This window comes from Chiloscyllium plagiosum, unplaced genomic scaffold, assembly GCF_037043375.1.
Source record: "Chiloscyllium plagiosum isolate Xiang-an unplaced genomic scaffold, Cpla_swu_hap1 HiC_scaffold_20, whole genome shotgun sequence".
Lineage (NCBI taxonomy): Eukaryota > Metazoa > Chordata > Chondrichthyes > Orectolobiformes > Hemiscylliidae > Chiloscyllium > Chiloscyllium plagiosum.
The window spans coordinates 20,712,110-20,729,407 of record NW_028270158.1 but is presented as its reverse complement, the minus strand read 5'-3'; the positions used below and the strand labels follow the sequence as shown (position 1 = coordinate 20,729,407).

At 40.7% G+C, this 17,298-nt stretch overlaps 2 protein-coding genes across 3 annotated transcripts in view; one reads left to right on the top strand and one right to left on the bottom strand.

The window, feature by feature from the left end:
- The window catches only part of chlsn (cholesin), a 411,930-nt gene that overhangs the window by 126,064 nt on the left and 268,568 nt on the right, over positions 1-17,298 (bottom strand). The gene's annotated exons all lie outside the window — the stretch shown is intronic.
- The window catches only part of gpr146 (G protein-coupled receptor 146), a 113,304-nt gene that overhangs the window by 91,064 nt on the left and 4,942 nt on the right, over positions 1-17,298 (top strand). Inside the window, exon 1 of one of the 2 annotated variants that reach the window (XM_043711881.2) lies at positions 10,345-10,532. The exons of the other annotated variant lie outside the window; for it this stretch is intronic. The gene's annotated coding sequence lies outside the window, so the exon portion shown is untranslated. Of the gene's footprint in view, positions 1-10,344; positions 10,533-17,298 lie in introns of those variants that run through there. 2 annotated transcript variants of the gene reach the window in all.

Genomic DNA, 17,298 nt, shown 5'->3' with positions numbered 1-17,298 from the left:
CTCCAACCGCAGGGGATGAACTTGGACTTCACCAGTTTCTTCATCCCCCCTCCCCCCACCTTGTCTCAGCCGGATCCTTCCAGCCCGGCACCGCCTTCCTGACCTGCAGTCTTCTTCTTGACCTCTCCGCCTCCACCCTACTCCGACCTATCACCCTCACCTTGACCTCTTTCCACCTATCACATTTCCACTCCCCTCCTCCAAGTCCCTCCTCCCTACCTTTTATCTTCTCCTGCTGAACACTCTCTGCTCATTCCTGAAGAAGGGCCTGTGCCCGAAACGCCATATCCTCTAAACCCTTCCTGTTCATATACCCATCCAGATACCTTTTAAATGTTGTAATTGTACCAGCCTTCACTACTCCCTATGGCACCTCTTCCCATCCCACCGTCTGCATGAAAATGTTGCCCCTTAGGTCTCTTTTAAATCTTGCCCCTCTCAGCCTAGACCTATATACCTTCTCGTTCTAGACTCCCCAACACGGAAAAGATCATTTCTATTTACCCTATCCATCCCACTCATGATTTGGAGATGCCGGTGTTGGACTGGGGTGTACAAAGTTAAAAAACACACAATACCAGGTTATAGTCCAACAGGTTTAATTGGAAGCACACTAGCTTTCGGATCGCCGCTCCTTCATCAATTCTCTGGCCAAAAAAGGAAAGCATACTAAATGCCTTCTTCACTACCCTATGTATCTGTGACTCCACTTTCAAGTTATGTATTACCTTTGAATGCCTTTGAATAGCAAGAATATAAAAGAATCCCAGATTTAAAATTATTAATTGAATTCGTATCTACAGCTTTAATGAGGTCTTTCTTAACTTCTGTCTTGAATGACAGCTCTGATTTTAAGGTAATGTTGCTTGTCTTAGACTTGCCCATCAGTGGAAACTGTTTATGTCCACCTGCTTCATCAATTCCTTTTAAACCCCAAAAATTTTCTATCAAATTTAATTTTATGTTCAAGGAAAGACACAGTTAGTTTGATGCCAACTCACCTCACCTTGGAATCCTGGAAATATTCTGATGAACCTGGATGGAACATCATCTATCTCTAAACTGAAATGATCCTTCCAACCACAATATGAGTAGATATGCAACATTAATTGAACAATATTTGGAGGGCCGAGCACAGTTCTAATATTCATATTGAAAAAACAATATAAGAGGCACTTGTGAAGATGCAAAAAGATTCACAACGATAAAATCCGAATGCCAAGGGCACATTTTTCAGAAAGACTGGACAGGCAGGGGCGCTTTCCATCTGAAAATATAGCTGAGCAGTGACCTGGTGAGGATTCTAAAATGCAGAGAAAATGTTTTTACTTGTCAAAAAGAGAAAGGAAGTTAATGAATTTGAAGACAGATAGAGCCCTTGTAGCGTAGAAAGATAGCAGGGAAGAACTTAAACAACGAATTAGGATGGCTAAAAGGGGCCATGAAATGTCTTTTGGCAAACAGGATAAGAAAATCCCAAGGTGATTTTTATGTAAGGAGCAAGAGAAGCACCTGTACTAGCTCGGAAAAGGTAGGCCCACTTCAGGACAAAGGAGGGAATTTATGCATGGAGGCAAAAGTAGTAAGTAAGGTCTTTAATAACGTTTTGCATGGGTATTCACAAAGGAGAAGGACCTGGTAGATGGTGAGTCTTAGGAAGGGTTATGTTGATATTCTGGGGCATGTCAACATAAAAAAAATGTCTTAAATGCATTAATGCAGACAAGTCCCCAGGACCTAATGGAATTTGTGAATGCAAAGGGAGATAGGTGAGGAAATTGCTGGGGTCTTGTATGAAATCATGATATCTTCTTTAGTTACAGGAGAGTCCTAGAGGACTGGAGCATTCCTGCTGGTTTTTCTTTCTTTAAGAGGGACAACAGATACTCCCAGAAATTACAGGCCACTGAGAAGATTCTTAGGGATATGACTTACTCAAATTAGGAAAAATATGGACTGAAGCGATCGGCATTATGGCTTTGTTTAGAGAAGGTTGTGTCTCTCAAACTTGATTGAGTTTTTTGAAGAAGTGATTGATAAGACATGGGCAGTAGATGTTGCCTTTATGGACTTTAGCAAGACTGTTGACAAATCTGTCATGTCAGGCTAATTCATGGGATTCACAGTGAGCTGGTAAGATAAATATAGAACTAGCTTAGTCCGAGAAGATAGAGAGATAGAAAGACTGTTTTTCTGACTGGAAATCTATGATGAGTAGTGTTCCGCAGGGATCAGTGCTGTGACCCATAATCTTCTCCAACTACTCTTTACTGGTCTTCCCAGTTATTAGTATATCAGCTAGATAAATGGCGAACTGGAGTAGACCTTGTAAAATGTTCCCCATCGTCTGCTGAAAAGGGCACAAACTGATGATATCCCAAATGGCAGTCTCATATACTGCTACAAACCTATATGGATCTTAATTGTGGCATAATTCTGGGATTTCTCATCTGGTCGCAACTACAGGTTCACATGGCTTATGTCCAGCTTCGTGAAGTACAACACCCTGCCAGATTTGCGTATACATCCTCTATGGGAGGGATTGGGTATTTGTTCAGCTGTGCGGAGCAGTTTACCATTTGCTTAACATCTCCACTAAGGGAAAACTGACCAGTCAGGCCTCACAATCAGTACAACCGGTGCTGCTAATTCTGCAAAATGAACTGGTTTGATTATTCCTTCGCATTCCAGTCTGCCTATACCTTTGCCAGTAAGGCAAATGGCACAGGGCGGGCCTCGCAGAATCACTGAACTGCTTCCTGATTGACATGTAAGATAATCTTGGCTCATTTGATAGTCCCTAGACTGTCCTGAAAATCTTTCAAGTATTTAATTAGGGTTTCCCTCAGGCAGCCATTTTCTAATCAGGTCCATCAGGCTTGTGCCCAAGCCTTTTACTACAATCAGTGGCAACTGCACCAAGCTACTTTGCATAGGAGACTGGAACTGAAGTGTTACCCTTAGTCTGTAATGGTTTCCTGGTCTGTGTTCTCAATCTGGCCGAGGTCTTGCGCAATCTTAAGGGTTAGAGTTCAGAGTGAATCCTATTAAAGACCAGTTCTGCAATGACAGATACTGCTGCACTGGTATCAACCTCCATTAAAAGCAGGTGACTGTTTAACCGTACATTTATTTTAATTGGTTCTGATTTGGATGTTGCTAAGCAATTTAACTGTTCAAAACCACATGTGGGTGGACTTTCCAGAGTGTCCACTCTCCTGGATACCAACCTGTGAGTTTTCTGACACAAGCCAGGCTTCGAAGGCCTCCCTTACTGTCTTGAGTCCACATACTGGCAGCAATTACAATGGTTTGCCAGCCTGGATCCTGAAGAACATTTCAGCCATTTAGCCGAGGCTTGGCTTTATTTTGGAGTTTTGCTGTGGGCTGACCTAGGGTCCTTCTGCTCAGCCTATGTCAGTCGGACGATGAGGGTGTTCACTTCCATTGGAACATTCTGTAGCTCACATGCTCAATTGTCACAATTTCTAATGATAAAGCCAGTTGTAGATCTGGTTTGAAGTCCATTGGACTTCAACTAGTAGACACTTTTACATGGTTACATCATTAATCCCACATATGAAACGATCTCACAGCATCTCATTCAGGGTTAACCCAAAATTACATGCGGCAAAAGTGGGTACTGCAGATGCTAGAGATTAGAGTGGTGTTGTCCTGATGAAGGGCTTTTGCCTGAAACATCGATATTTCCTGCTTCTTGGATGCTGACTGTCCTGCTGTGCTTTTCCAGCACCACTCTATTCAAACCCCAAAATTACATGCCTCTGACAGTCAACCTTGTAAAATACCCTGATATGGATTCCCCTGATTCTCGAACTGCCGAATAAAACTGGTAGCATCTCAGAATTAAGTTGAGATTTGGGGTCATAATCTTCCTTAACTAAATCTGTCAACTCTTCAAAGGTTTTCATATCTGATGCCTTAGAGAAAGTTGAGCTCTTAATAACCGAAAATAGTGCAGGTCCACAGGCTGCCGGAAGTATTACTCATTGATTTTCTTCTGCATCAATGTCATTTGCTCATAAGAAATAACACATTCTTTCCAACACTGGGCCCAGACTTCGATGGCAGGATCAAACAAATCAAGCTTCCTAAATAGAGGCATGATGTCAGAAATGCTTACCCCAACTCATAGACAACTATTCCGATCAAATTGTTTCCAGGAGCATACTGTTTTCTCACATCACCACTGAACTAACTCCATGGAGGCCTGTATCCTGTTACCAATTCATTCTTTATTTTCAAATCTACAGTACAAGGACTCTGACCCGCTAGCTCAGAGCCAGTCCAGACAGTGACAAGAATTCCTGAGAATCCTGTTTATACCTGTCAGCCACTAGTCCCTGATGGACCCAAGTTAATAGTCACAATCGGGGAACTCATACTCAATGAGAGCCACCTGGCCACCCTCCTTCCAATTATTACATATACCTTTCAGGTTAGATGGAGAGAGGTGTGGTTTTTGGCCTAGATTGGTGGGTTGAATGCCCTTTTTGATGCTGTAGATTCAATGCAACGCAATGTAAATTTGAAGTAAACCCAGGGGTAAAAAATTACATTAATCTTTCATCTTGGATCCTTCATTGCAAAACGGTGCAAACACCCAACATTAAGTCTTGGCCTCACTCTAGTTCCCAAGCACTAACTGACCTGTTGTGCATTCTTTTCACACCCACATTCTAATAAATGTTGTGCTTGCATTCATTTCTGAGTTCATTGCTGAAAACAAGACACATTGTTCTAAAGCATTATTACAATGGCTATAATGTAGACATACAGTTGCAATCCAAGGAACACCAGATTAGTAGATGATTGGCCTGTTTTAAATAGAGTCACTATTCACTTTAAGAACATTACTCAATCACATTCTCATAACTGAATGGTCTAAATGACTAAATTCTGACCTTTCCTTTCTCATCTTGCAAATGGTCAAGCTCATAACAGTGGAAAAAGCGAGGTAAAAACAATGACTGCAGATACTGGAAACCAGATTCTGGATTAGAGTGGTGCTGGAAAAGCACAGCAGTTCAGGCAGCATCCAAGGAGCTTCGAAATCAACGTTTCGGGCAAAAGCCCTTCATCAGGAATAAAGGCAGAGTGCCTGAAGGATGGAGGGATAAATGAGAGGAGGGTGGGGGTGGGGAGAAAGTAGCATAGAGTACAATGTTCTGGATTAGTGGTACTGGAAGAGCACAGCTGTTCAGGCAGCATCCGAGGAGCAGTAAAATCAACGTTTCGGGCAAAAACCCTTCATCAGGAATAAAGCTTTTACCCGAAACGTTGATTTTACTGCTCCTCGGATGCTGCCTGAACTGCTGTGCTCTTTCAGCACCACTAATCCAGAATCTGGTTTCCAGCATCTGCAGTCATTGTTTTTAACCATAGAGTACAATAGGTGAGTGGGGGTGGGGATGGAAGAAATTGGTCAGGGAGGAGGGTGGGGGAAGGTAGCAAAGAGTGCAATGGGTGAATGGGGTGGGGATGAAGGTGATAGGTCAGAGAGGAGGGTGGAGTGGATAGGTGGAAAGGAAGATAGATAGGTAGGACAAGTAATGGGGACAGTGCTGTGCTGGAAGTTTGGAGCTGGGGTGAGGTGGGGAAAGGGGAAATGAGGAAACTGGTGAAGTCCACATTGATGCCCTGGGGTTGGAGTGTTCCGAGGTGGAAGATGAGGTGTTTTTCCTCCAGGTGTCGGGTGGTGAGAGAGCGGCGGTGAACGCCCCTGGTGCTCACCTTCCACCCTACCAACTTTCGCATAAACCAAATCAACCAATGACATTTCCGCCACCTCCAAACGGACCCCACCACCACCACCAGGGATATATTTCCCTCCCCACCCCTTTCCGCCTTCCACAAAGATCGTTCCCTCCGTGACTACCTGGTCAGGTACACGCCCCCCCAACAACCCACCCTCCCATCCTGGCACCTTCCCCTGCCACCGCATGAATTGCAAAACCTGCGCCCATACCTCCTCCCTCACCTCCATCCAAGCCCCAAAGGAGCCTTCCACATCCATCAAAGTTTTACCTGCACATCCACCAATATCATTTATTGTATCCGTTGCTCCCGATGCGGTCTCCTCTACATTGGGGAGACTGGACGCCTCCTAGCAGAGCGCTTTAGGGAACATCTCTGGGACACCCGCACCAATCAACCACATCACCCTGTGGCCCAAAATTTCAACTCCCCCTCCCACTCAGCCGAGGAAATGCAGGTCCTGGGCCTCCTTCACCACCACTCCCTCACCACCCGACGCCTGGAGGAAGAACGCCTCATCTTCCGCCTCGGAACACTTCAACCCAGGGCATCAATGTGGACTTAACCAGTTTCCTCATTTCCCCTTCCCCCACCTCACCCTCAGCTCCAAACTTTCAGCTCAACACTGTCCCCATGACTTGTCCTACCTGACTATCTTCCTTCCCATCTATCCACTCCACCCTCCTCTCTGACCTATCACCTTCATCCCCACCCCCATTCACCCATTGCTCTCTTTGCTACCTTCCCCCACCCTCCGCCCTGACCTATCACCTCCATCCCCACCCCCACTCACCTATTGTACTCTATGCTACTCTCTCCCCACCCTCACCCTCCCCTCATTTATCTCTCCACACTTCTGGCACTCTGCCTGTATTCCTGATGAAGGGCTTTTGCACGAAAGTCAATTTTCCTGCTTCTCAGATGCTGCCTGAACTGCTGTGCTTTTCCAGCACCACTCTAATTCATAACAGTGGAAACAATGTGTTATCACGGAGAAGGAAAGAAAAATCAAGGCAAATTGCAAATTGACTTAAATGCAGAGACACGTTTCGTGGTAGAATTTGTAACCCATAACATTGAATTAGACAAAGTTTTTTTCTGATAAAGACTGACTGCAACTCCATTGCAGCAAACAAAGGCAATTAATTTGTTAGAATAAGATAGATTGTCAGTTCACTGGAATAATTAAACTAGTTTAATACAGTATGAAAAATTACAGACTCTGTTACAAATTGATTCACAAAGAATTTGATAGAAAGTGCCACGTCATGGTACTATATAGTGACTGGATCCTAGTCACTGCCAATTAGACTCAATACAAGGATATTCTTGGAACTTTTCATAGTTGAAAGGTGCCTGGGAAAAAAAGTTGTAATGGCAATAGATGATCTATGGTCCCGAAGCTTCTGATGAGACAAATGCTGATTAAAACAATGTAAAATCATATCAATATTTATGCAGGACTCAAGAAGAACTAGAAACAACTTGGGACACTGACAAAGTACAAAGCAAGGGACAAGCATTTTTTTTCTGCGATTTGAGTTACGAAAGCATAATGCTAGGATTCTTTTCAGGAACTCTCCAAATTAAACTGTGGTTCACATTACAGGGTGCAAAGAATGAGTTTTAACTGTGAAGCTACTGCCTCACATCATAGATTTTTATTTCTCAACACCTCCAGCAATTAATCTACTTTCCTTTCCATTTTCCACACAGGTGGCACAGCATTAACACTGCCATATCTGGACCAGGGAATTAGGGACCAGACACTTGCACATATAATCTAGATGGACAGTCCAATGCAGTGAGGGAATGTTTACTGTCAGAGATACCAGCTTTCAGATGAGGCACTGAACCAAAGCCCTGCCTGTGCTCTCAGGCCTATGTAAATCATCACACTGCTCTATTCAAAGAAAACCAGGAGTTTGCTCTGGTGCCTTGACCAATATTTATCCCTCAACCTATATTAGTAAAACAAATTACTAGAGCATTGTTATTTATGGGATCATGCTGTGCACATATTGCAGAAACTTCTCATATTACAATGACTACGCCTTAAAAATATTTAATTAATTGTATGACTCTATGTCCTTAAGTCACAAAACTGCATGAGAATAGCAAGTCTATTTTTTTTTCTTCTAAGCTATATATTAGTCTCAAGTAGGCATCATCCAGAAAAAATTCCACGCCAGATAAACAAGATCAGAATATGAATTATACTCATGAAACTCTTAATTACTTATGTGAAATAGCAGAGTTTGGGACTTAAACCTGGAATATTCTGTAACTGGGATTAATAGCTTTTAAGCTGAATGGCAGGTATAATTTCCCTTAGGCACAGTAATCACCAGCCACTACCACCCAACTCGTCACTGCAAAAAAAACTGAACAATTAAACATAAACAGAACAAAATCTGATTGGTGTGACTAATTCTCACTTACCCACTGTACTGATAATTTCTTCTTTGGCTATGGCTAGCCAACCTGTGTAGTGTGTTAATGAGATTATATTTCAAAACTGGTTAAATGATTGTTTGCACTATTGATGTGATTGAAATATAACAGGTGAAACAAATATTCATGGACTATACCTTCTCTCTCAGCTACTGAGTCTGATCGAGGCAAAGTCAAAACCGGTGAAAGGACATTGGAGAAGTGCAATTCAGCTGTTGTGAAGTGGTTTCATATTCAAAAAGTAATAAGTGTTAAAGGCATAAGCATTATTTGTATGAATAATCTTGCTGATTTGATGACATGCATCAAACGATTAATTACAGGATCAAAATATTGAACACACTGTAAGTAACCTTAGATCTTCCTTGTGTGCTTTCCAGCAATTAGTTGGTTGGAATATAGTTGTCATAAGCTTTGAATTAAGCCATCTGCCCCAACAGAATACGGCACAACAAAACAGGAAGGAGAAAGAAATTACAATTAAAACTTCAGTTGGTATGACAAGGCTAACATGACAATATCTTTGACAATCCATGAAACATTGGTGCAGGAGAATGGGACTAACTGAATTGTTTCTTCAGGGAACCAGCACTTCATATGTTGAATGATAGCCTTCTATGACAAAATCCATTCTAAGAGACATCACAGCAGATGATTAAAAGCTTGGTCAAAGAGATTATAACTTGCAAAAAAAAACTCTTTAAGAAGGAGAGAGATATAGAGAGTGGGAATTTCAGAGTTTGGGATCGCAGCAACCAAAGACACAACTGTAATGAGTGGACAATCAAAATCAGGAAGCAAAAACCTAGAAGTGAAAAGAGATACAAAAGAAGGAAGCCACCAACCACACTAACAGCACTGGGCAGTGAAGGCTCAGAGTGTTAGAACAAAACTTCACAATATATTTGCACTTGTACTGTAGTTTGTACTTTGCATTTTAATAAAGTTGGCACATTAATATTAAAGAACTCTGTGCCTTCAAATTGGCTCTGTGGGTTCAGTGAGTCATGCTATCCATCATTGAGCCTTACACATAGATTCTTGATTTGTTCCACTAATTTAGTTAAGGCAGTAAAATAGAAAATACCTTACGTTTATAAAGCATCTTTAATTTAATAATGCATGATAAGGAGTTTTATAGGAGCATAATCTGATACCACATCATATAAACAGGCATAGGGGCTGCATCAAAAAGTTAGAGTTTAAGCACTATCTTGACAGAGGGGACAAAAGAAAAGAAATTTAGGATGGGATTTCCAGAGATTAGGGCCTGGATATCTGAAAGTGTGGCTCCCAATGACAGTGACTAAAATTGTAAATTCTTAAGAAACCCTAATTTGAGGAATGCAAGTATCCCAAAGGGTTGAAGGACTGGAGGAGGTTAGAGATAGGTTAGGGACAAGGCCATGAAGCAGTTTGAAAATAAGAATGAAAGTTTTGAAATTGAGTTTATTCCCTAACTGGGAAATAATTTAGATCAGCAAGCAAGGGATAATAGCTAAACAGTACTTGGTGTGAGTAAGGACTCAAGCAACAGAGTTTGAGTGACCCTCAAATTTTTGAGTCAAATACAAGTGCCCGTCAAAACTGCATTGTAATAGTCAATTAACAGGTAACAAGTACATGAATGAGGTAAGGGTGAAGGCAGGTAATCTTATAGAAATGGAATCAATGGACTTAATGATGATGCAGGTATACGGTCAGGAGTCTTGGAAAACAAATGTATTGCAACTTCTGAACAGTAAAAACTTACACTGGCATTCATACTTTTCTGAATATCAGGCTAAATTTAAAGATTCCTTCAGCACCAAAAGAGTTAACCTCTCCTGTTGAAAAGGCAGCTGTGTTAAAAAAAAGTTTGTTTTGAACCAATGGAGTCAAAGTACACTTCAATTCCATAATCATTTCCTTCAGCTGCATTTTTGTGTTCATCCGACACAAAATGGGAAGGGTTTGTTAGTAATTTGCCAAGCCAACCTTAAAACATTTATGACTCATTAACAGAGGAAAAAAAAACACAAAAACACACACACACAAATACAGTTCCAAGTGCATCACACCACATTGTGCTAACTAATAGCAAAACCGAAGAGTCGAGAAAACCAGCACTGACAGGAAAACGCCTTCAGTGCAACTCACTTCCGATCAGCATTAGGTTTACTCTTGTCTATGTTAACGGTTGAGAAGCAAAGACTGATGGCACGTTTTTAAGGCTCAGCAACGATAGCACATAAAGAGGAGAAGGTGTTGGAATTTCTTATGGGGTTAAAGTAATCAAACTGGACATACCTCATGGACAGGTACTAAACATTTGCCACCCTATTACATTTGCTTGGAGTATATATTTGGAGCGGCAAATTTTGTTAGAAGCACAATACAAGGATCGAAAGGTTAATATTTTCCATGTAAGCCTCCGCAATCCTATATTAAAGTAGGTTCGATTTATAAATTCTAACAGTTGCTGGTGACCAGTGACCACTGGAACAAGTTAAACAAGTATTTACAATTAGTGAACAAACTAACTGTCTAAACTGTTGTAATATATTGATATTCCAACAAGCATGGGCCTGGAAATAAACCCAGAGTGACAGCAGACAGGGAACTGAAATGAAGTCTTAATTGTATGTGGCACTAGATCAGCGCTGAACAATTGTGCACATTCCATGTATTATTTGCTATCAGAAAGAGAACTATCTTAGCTTTGTTTAACGTGTTTTCAACTTATCTAAAAATACATGCCTCCTCTAGTGATTAAACGGTGTTCTACAGTTCGGAATGTTTGTATGGAAAAAATGACACCGTACGTTTACCACTATGATATTATGTGGTGATCCTTACACACCGTCTCTCCATCTCAGGCTAACATTTCTCACTTGGCAGTTGGATTCATCATTTGTGCTATTTTAAATATAGCATGTACCACAGTTTTGGTACAAGTCACAAAAAAAAATGCTGCTCAAATACTTTCATGCACCAAGTAATAAACAGTAATCTTGAGGAGAAAACAATTGTTCAGGAATTGAATTTTAAGAAATGACACCAAAAGAACAAAAGTCATCAGATTTGGTCTGACTATCATACAGAGATATTACCAAATTTACAGACTGATTAAAGGCTCCACTGCTAAAAAGAGAGTCAGTGCACTGGGACCTTTGGGATAAAGATAGTTGGAATAGCCCATCAGCAATCACATTCAAAGTTCCCACCAGGGTTGCACTCACTTGAGTGAAGGATTGAAAGACTGCTTGGTCCAGCACTTCAGCAGGTCATCACTTTTACAAGTCAAGAAGAGGGTGAGACTTAAAGTTAGAATATCTGCATTTACCCCTTTACATCTCGTTCCTACAAGACACTCCTTAGAACTAAGTCTGTGGAGAGAAAGCAGAGTTAACATTTCAGGCTCCACAGATGCTGCCAGATCTGCTAAGTCTCTCTCGTGTTTTCTGTTTTTTTTTTCAGATTTCCAGCATGCACGTTTTTTTTTGTTTTACTTTAAAATTACCTCTTTAACAAGAACCTGTCTTAACATCGCTTTATAAGCTCAGTGTCAAATGTTGTCTGGTAGCACTCTTATGGATTGCTTTGGGGTGATTACATACTTTAAAACTTTGCTTTATAAATGAAAGTTTGGTTAAGTAAACAAAGTTGTCTTCTTTTAAATACTTCAGCAACAATCTGTCTTAGAATCATAGATAGACTTATGTAAAGATTTGTAGCTCGGGTGTCGGTTGCAGTTGTTGTGGGGATGTTAGTTAAGCTGGGAAGTTGGTTTGCAGATGTTTACAACTCATAGATAGACTCATTTATATTTGCCTGTCTAGTGGGAGCATCAAAGGTTTTGAAAGTGCATCAATATCTTGTGGGAAACAACTGTTATTTTACTTAGCATTTCAGATACAGGGGTGTATATGTCAGTGGAACCTGTGGTCTGACGCTTGTACTAATTGAAGTGAGTGTTTTCATAATGGCAAACCAATTACTACTTTAAGAATTTCACAAGAAATTATGAAAGCAGAATTGACAATTCTGATACACTGAATGTACTTTATTTGATTTCGAGCACCAGTAGTGCAAATAAAAGCTCTCAGTTCAGTCTTTCATTAGATCTGAGCACTTTTAGAAGTTGCATTATGTTGCTTTATGATCTCAAAGACAAGTACAAGGAAGGAGTGCCCCCATACCAGATGCCTCCATTTTAATCATCACAAATACCCAAACCCATTGTACAAAAGTCTTGTTGAGTCAATTTTATATCCACAATTAACTTACATTTCTTTTGTTTGTTAGAACATTACATTTTGCTTGTTTCCTTTTCTCCATTTGTTTTCCAATATTCCTACAATAAATAGAAAGCCTTATCTTCAACTCCTGAAGTGCCTGTCCAAAATCAGAGGGACAAACTACTCTCTTTCCAAACAGCTTTTACATAGCACTTCATTGCAGCTGGACACCTCACAATATTGAGAACGGACAACTACCTTGTGCCATTATGTAAAATTTTAAGTTCTCTCTGACATTCTCATTACTATTAAGACACTGGATTCCTCCTGTTTTCTAATCCAGTCCTGTAATCACTACAACATTGGACCCCACAGTGTGGTCACTGAGATGAATGAATAGAATGGAATGGAATGTTCACCAGGCAGCAGTCTAAGCAATGTGCATTTATATGATGTTTTATCACAACAAACCATCTGGAAGTATTTCACACAATGAATTTCTTCTAAACTGTAAATGGACATTGCTGTTCTCCAACATAACAAGGTAACTGCTTTTGGAGGTTGTGACTAGGAGAACAACAGTGTCCCATGGGATGTTTAATATCCAACAGAACTACTGAAACAAACTGATAGTATCTAAGTATATGTTCAAATGATTTGAACCTTCTCCCAATTATTTTCTTTTAAATTTGTGTCTACCACAAAAGTCCTCACATTCAATGAACTGAAATGCGAACTTATGCAAATGCTATATTTGGGTAGTATGCTCGGGGTCAATGACAAATCCTTTCATTGTTTACACACACAATGTTTGAAATGCCATATGCTACACCCAGGGTATCCAAAATTAATATAGTGATAAACAGCACAAGTTGAAAAGTACTCATTTGAATTTTTACTGAGACATAGAAGCAAAATGATCAGTAGAATGATCAAGTCTGGACGTTTCAATCATTTTGAAAAGCTTTATGTTGCTGATAAACACAAAAAAGTCATTCCAGCTTCCAATCCAGGAAATGGTACAATTAAAGAACATTAGTTAGGCAGCAAGTTTATCACCTTATTCTTTCTTCCTGTTTAAGTACCAAAATGATACAGAAAGATACAACGTATCTTAATAATTAAAAAAACTTGGCCAAGAAATTCATTCTCCTTTAAGATAAAGCACAACTGCCAGCGGTTTGACCGGACAATTGAAAAGGCCATAGATTATAAACACAAGTGACATATTAATTATTTCAATCTGGTAAGAGTTGATATCTGTTAACCATGCTTGGATAAGATGATCAGTTCTGTCTTAAACAACATGCACATCTGCTAAAGTGATTTTGCAAGCCTAAAAGTTATCAGTTGGGATAAATTCATTCTCTTTCAAGGACTGATCCAAGAAACACTCTCCCTAGCAGACATTCACCACAGTTTTTTTAACATTGCTAAACATTGAATCTGGATATTGTGAAGTAATGGTCTAAACCAAATAATACAACTTTCACGAATGCAGCATGCCCTCCACACTTCAGTAAATACTAGTGTAGGCAATTCTGATCTTAAGCATTTCTCATGATCTAAAATTAGCCAGTAAACTTGCAATTTTTTTTTCCTAACGTCTGTCAGAATATCTGACCTAATATGTCCTGTATAAATTGGTGTCAATTTGTTTTCTGATAAGATATGTCATTGAATCATAGAACTGAACACCATGGAAACAGACCCTTAGGTCCAAGTCATCTGCACCATCCAGATATCCAAAATTAATCTGGTCCTTTTTGCCAACGCTCAGCCCATATCCCTCTACACCCTTCCTATTCATATACTCATCCAGATGCCTTTTAAATGTTGTAATTGTACCAGCCTCCACCACTTCCTCTGGCAGCTATTCCATACACGCACAACCCTGTTTGAAAACGTTGCCCCTTAGGTCCCTTTTAAACCTTTCCCCTCTCACCTTAAACATATGCCCTCTAGTTTTAGACTCCGCTACCCTGTGCCTGTTTAGCTTTTGATGACCCAAATGAAACATTTCCAATTCCCAATTTATTTCTGGTATGTTTATATGGATCTATTTGGATTGGGTTGCTGCATACAGTTAATAGCAAAATCCACTTACATCAGTGGCTGAAATTTCTTTGCAACCCCATGGGACCTTTTGCAATGATACAAGTGCTATAGATACTTTCTCTCTCTTTGGGCTCTATCCCTATCTAACATTTACTCCTTACTCCCTCTCCCAGCCTACCTTCTGCATATGAACCGACATTTTCCTATATGCCATCAGTTCTGAGGAAGGTCACCAGACCCAAACATTAACATTGATTTTTCTTCACAGATGCAGCCAGACCTGCTGGCCTTTTCCAGCAACTTCTGTTTTTGTTTCTGATTTACAGCATCCACAGTTCTTTCAGTTTTTATTTAAATGAAGAGACCACAAAACTCTTAGGTACAGAGGGTTCTGGATGTCCTTGCGCATGACTTAAAGTTATTATGCACGTACAATTAGAAAGATCAATATCAAAATATGGGTGTTTAGTAATAGCTACACAGAGCATTAGTGAGAACACATCTGGGCTGAAAATGTGTTGCTGGAAAAGCGCAGCAGGTCAGGCAGCATCCAGGGAACAGGAGAATCGACGTTTCGTGCATAAGCCCTTCTTCAGGAACACATCTGGGGTCTTGCATACAGTTTTAGTCACCCTAGTTAAGAACAAATAAAATTGCATTAGAAGCCGTGCAGAAAAGATTCACTTGACTTGATTGTTGGAATGAGTGGGGCTACCTTTTGAGGAAAGATGGGGAAGGCTGGGCCTGTACCTGGTTGAGCAACAGGAGACAGAGTAGTAGTTGAAAGGAGTTTCTCGAAATAGACCCACAGGGGTCAGTATTTGGGCCACTGTTGTTTGTAATATACATAAATGATCTAGAACAGGGCACTGTTGGTATGATCAGCAAGTTTGCAGATGACACGAAGATTGGTGGAGTAGCAGAAAGCATAAGAGACTGTCAGAGAATACAGGAGGATATAGATAGATTGGAGAGTTGGGCGGAAAAGTGGCAGATGGCTTTCAATCCAGACAAATGTGAGGTGATGCATTTAGACAAGTCTAATTCTAGAGCGATTTATACAATGAATGGAAGAACCTTGGGAAAAGTTCATGGGCAGAGAGATCTGGGAGTGGAGCTCCATTGTACCCTGAAGGTTGCTGCACAGGTGGATAGAGTGGTCAAGAAGGCATATAGTATGCTTGCCTTCTTTGGATGGGTTATTGAGTAGAAGAGCTGGCAAATCATGTTAAAATTGTACAAGACATTAGTTCGGCTGCATTTAGAATAATGTGTACAGTTCTGGTCGCCACATTACCAAAAGGATGTGGATGCTTTGGAGAGGGTGCAGAGAAGGTTTACGAGGATGTTGCCTGATATGGAAGGTGCTTACTATGAAGAGAGGTTGAGTAGATTAGGTTTATTTTCACTAGAAAAAAGGAGATTGAGGGGGACCTGATTGAGGTTTACAAAATCATGAAGGATATAGAAAGGGTGGATAGAGACAAGCTTTTTCCCCAAGGTGAAGGATTCAATAACGAGATGTCATGCTTTCAAGGTGATAGGTGGAAAGTTTAAGGGGGATACACACGGCAAGTACTTCACACAGAGGGTGGTGGGCATTTGGAACGCATTGCCAGCAAAGGTGGTAGAGGCAGGTACGGTAGATTCATTTAAGATGCATCTGGACAGATGCATGAGTAGGTGGGGAGCAGAGCAATACAAATGCTTAGGAATTGACCGACAGGTTTAGACAGTATATTTGGATCAGCTCAGGCTTGGAGGGCCGAAGGGCCTGTTCCTGTGCTGTAAATTTTCTTTGTTCTTTGTACCTGTATTCATTGGAATTTAGAAGAATGAGCAATGATCTTACTGAACCACACAGTTCCTCAGAGGAGTTGGCAATGTGCATCCTGAAAGTATTCTTCGCCCTTGGAAGAGACTAAAACCAGAGGAAACCATTTAAAAATAAGATAAGGAGAATTTATTTTCACAGAAGGTTGTGACTTGGTGGAATTCTCTTCCCTAGCGAGCATTGGAGGCAGCATCATTTAATATTTTTAAGGCAGATCGAGATTAAGTGCCTGCTACCCAAGAATCTAAGAGTTTTGGGAGTAGACAGGAAAGTGCTAGAATCCTGTCAAGAGGTGGAAGCAGGCTAAGGGGCTGAGAGGCCTATTCCTGCTCCTAATCCATACCTAAATTTATGTTTCCATCGCTCAACTAAAATACTTCCAAATTCTAATTTAATTTTATATAGGGCTATTTGAACATAGAACACAGAACATAGAACAGTACAACACAGTACAAGCCCTTTGATATTGGGCCGACCTTTTATCCTACTCTGAGATCAGGATACCCTACATACCCTTCATTGTACTATCTTCCATGTGCCTATCCAAGAGTCGCTTAAATGTTCCTAATGTATCTGACTCTACTGCCAATGCTGGCAGTGTATTCCACGCACCCACCACTCTCTGTGTAAAGAACCTACCTCTGACATTTCCCCTAAACCTTCCCCCAATTACCTTAAAATTATGCCTCCTCATGACAGCTATTTCCGCCCTGGGAAAAAGTGTCTGGCTATCCACTCTATTTATGCCTTTCATCATCTTGTACACCTCTATCAAGTCACCTCTCATCCTTCTTTGCTTCAATGAGAAAAGCCTTAGGTTCCTCAACCTTTCTTCATAAGATATGCCCTGCAGTCCAGGCAGCATCCGAGTATATCTCCTATGCAACCTCTCTAAAGCTTCCACACCCTTCCTGCAATGAGGCGACCAGAACTGAACACTAATCCAAGTGAGGT